Source organism: Chinchilla lanigera, unplaced genomic scaffold, assembly GCF_000276665.1.
Source record: "Chinchilla lanigera isolate Chin_1 unplaced genomic scaffold, ChiLan1.0 scaffold00105, whole genome shotgun sequence".
Taxonomy (NCBI): domain Eukaryota; kingdom Metazoa; phylum Chordata; class Mammalia; order Rodentia; family Chinchillidae; genus Chinchilla; species Chinchilla lanigera.
Genome location: NW_004955506.1, coordinates 4,579,543 through 4,582,948, shown reverse-complemented (window position 1 = coordinate 4,582,948; position 3,406 = coordinate 4,579,543). Strand labels below are relative to the sequence as shown.

Below are 3,406 nucleotides of genomic sequence, written 5' to 3'. Positions count from 1 at the left end.
GGCAGGACCAAGTTGTTATCTGTTGGTGACAAACAGGAGAACTGAACCTGTCTTCATTAGAGTTTCACTGAAAAGCAAGAATTTGAGTTCTAAAGCTTTTCCCTTCAAAAGCCCACCATCAGCATGCAGATTATGCACTTGTAGAATTGATAGAAAGATGGAAGTAGAGATTTCTGGAGGAAGCAAGACAACCATAAGTGGCTGGGAGTGGTCTCAAGAAAAGATGCCCTTCACTGATTTTATTCTTAAATTTTAGTGCACATCAGAATCACTGGAGGCTTGCTAAGATACAGGTACCTGCTTCAGTAGGTCTGCCCGTGGAGTCCCAGAAGCTACAACAACCTTTCTAACAAGCAGTTAAGTGCTGCTAGTCCAGGCAGCTCACTTCTAGAACCACTGAGCTAGTCAACCATTTTGCTCAATACAGTAACCTATCTTGTAATATCCATGGTGATGGATTCTCCCTATCTTTTTGCTTCTATTCCTCCACAGTTTGAATCTTGTTATATTTCAAAATGGAGTTTCATAGATAGCTTATAATTCCTTCTTGAGCTGACCCAAAGTTTGCTTATAGTAACTTCTTACTCCTTGACTCCAGATTGGTCTCCTACCTTCTCATAGAACATACCTGTAACTCTTCATGTATGGGGATTTAAAAAAATTTTTAAGATTACTATCCTGACCTGCCTGCCTCTTCTTCCCCACAGCAGTATTTTCTGCATCTTCAGCCAGTGCTCAGATTGGAGACTTCCATCAACTGTCCATATCCCTGAGACAATCCCCAATTTTAAAATTCTTTTTTACACTACAGTGCCCAGAACTAGCAGAACCACCTTTGGGATCTGACCTGCTCAGAGCACAACCTCTGGAACTGGTCACTATTTTAATGTAGACTGTGTGCAGTGTGTGTGTGTGTGTTTAAACAAACTATTTTACTCATTTAGCTTTGGGCATGGGGTCTCCTAAAACTAGAATTTTTTTACATTAGCTTGTGTTCAATTGGGACTTCTCCATTCACTCTTAGTAAGGTGACTTTGTAACTTAAGAGCCACATTAAAGAGTAAATTAAAGAGCTACATTAAGAGCAAATTTAGCATTTACTCTTCTTATATGTAATTTGTTGGTTTTGCTCATTTTTTACGAAGTATTAACTCATATCTAAATTATGACATGATGGTAGCAGGGCTAAGAGAGTGATACCTAGTCTAAATTTACCCCTTTCGCAACTTAACTGGGGTACTAATAAGTGATGCTGTGTTCTGCAGTCTCTAGTGCATAGCCATCTTTTGCCTCAATATTTCTGGGTCACTCCTGACCTCAACTGCTCTTTCTACTGCCACAACAGGGCCAAATGCAAACTAGGAGTCTAATTTTGGGTGCAGAAAGCAGACTCTTTGCTCTAGGTGTTTACAGTGTACTAGGAAGAGACAACTGTTTTTGCCTGGTTTCGGGGGTTAATAAAGGGAATCAGACAGAAAGGGGTTGAAAGGTCATGGTCAGACATTCAACGTCATTCAACGTCAAGGACAAATATTAAATGAATTTGGTTCCATATTCCAAAACGTGAAGGTCTGCTCATTACAATATTGGTCCATCCAGATGCTTGGTTTAGCAACCTACCGAGGGGGTTCTGTGTATTTAGCTATTGTTTTGAGCTCTTTCCTGGATCATATGATAATACCTCTACTTCTGAGAAATACAAAAGATGCAAGTTCTCCACAGACCAGGACTAAATCACTGTACATAAAATATTTAATAGAAAAGTAAAAAAAAAAAAAAAAAAAAAAAAAAAGCAGAAAGAGAAAAGGCTGTATGTGTATACTCTGTCTCCAGATCCTTCTAGGGGATGTAGGTTTTGGGGAGGAGAAATACACTGAACAACAGACGTTTGAAGATGACTTTAAAGAGTGATCTGTGAATTTGACTACCCGCGGGCTTAACATATGGCAGAAAGAAGAAAGGAATGCGGGGAGCTCAAGGGACCCTGAAGGTAAACGAGAGTCGGGAATTTGTTGTGTCTCTTTCATCCACAGGCATTTCGGAGCTTGACACTTGCGGTAACAAAAATGCACTGCCAAAGTACCAGTGTGTTATTACCTCCTCTTCAAGATATGGACACATAGAAAGGCAATGGCCTCTTACTGTACCAACAATTTTAAGCAGCACCGTCAACCGCCACCGAACCACGGGGAAAGCTGGTCTTCTTCCACGACCTTTCATGAAAATGGAGAAAATCTTTGGTTTCAAAATCTTCTCGTGGCTTGAATGGAAAGTGAAAAAGGGACCCTTTAGCTCGCACAATGCACCTGACCTTACCTACTGTGAATGAATAATGCACACCGAAGAGGAGCGGCGGAATGGAGATCTCAGCGGGTTACCGAGCCCCGGGAAGGAATGGTGCGGTGTACACGCCACAGCAGCGCCTGGGTTCTGTCTGGAAAGCCTGGGTGTGCGGTTGGCTGGGGGTGGGGTGTTTGCACTGCGAGGCTGTCTCCCGGGAGGGCTGTTTCGAAGCAAGGGTTGTTTGGCTCGCTTCAGGGCGCTCCCCCGAGAGCTGCCGCGCGCAGGGGCTGCAGGCTTCCAGAGGCAGAGGGGTTCCCGGCCCCGGCAGGCGCATGTACGTGCGTGCCCGACAGGGAGGTGCAGGGTGCGTGCACGGAACTGGCCGAACGCACGCCGGTGCCATGGGAGCCGCTGCAGAGAAGGCCAGCGCCGCTGGACAAAAATACAGCGTAAAGCCCCGGCCCGGGAACCGCGGAGCCCTGGCCAGAACACAACAGATGCACAGACTTGATTTGGAACCCCTTTAGCCAGTGCGCTAAAGCGGAGTCACAGTACCCAGAAGAGGGGAGGGTAGGAGGCGATGAGGAAGGACACCGCGCAGCCCCCGCCCCCCCCGCACAGAGGAGCGCTAGCGCCCAGAACCGGCGGCGCTTCCGAGGCAGGCGAAAACCCCCACTCGCACCCGGCGCGCTCCCCCGCAGTCTGGGTAACCTCTGCGCGGGTGGGTATTAAGGGGTAAGGAGGAGGCGTGGCCTGGCCTAGTCGAACCAATGGGGACGAGAGGGGCGCGCGGGGGCGGAACTTGAGCACAGAGCACTGACTGGCCAGCCCGCCCTCCGGTATGTAGATACGGCGGGAGTCACGTGCCACGGGCCGGGACGACTTCCTGTTGGAGCCCGACGCGGGGCGGGGACCTGGGCGCGAGCGCCCCGTCTGGCTGGAGCGGGGGGAGGGGGGTTCTTGTCAGTTAGAGCAACAAGATGGCCGCGGTGGCAGCTCCGCAGCTCAGCGCGACGGCCCTGGGAGTCGCAGTCGCTGCCGCCGGCCGTGCCACCTTGCAGCCCTGAGCACCGCCGGGCCGCCCTCGGCGCGCCGTGACAGGCTGTCCCCTCGCCGCGCTCCA

The 3,406-nt window shown here is 49.3% G+C and overlaps 1 protein-coding gene across 1 annotated transcript in view; it reads left to right on the top strand.

Annotated features, from left to right (window-relative positions):
• Positions 1–3,306: 3,306 nt before the first annotated feature.
• Tnrc6c (trinucleotide repeat containing 6C) overlaps positions 3,307–3,406 on the top strand; it is a gene marked incomplete in the record, with an annotated part of 139,088 nt that continues 138,988 nt past the window's right edge. The window contains 1 exon segment of the mRNA XM_005407391.2: positions 3,307–3,406.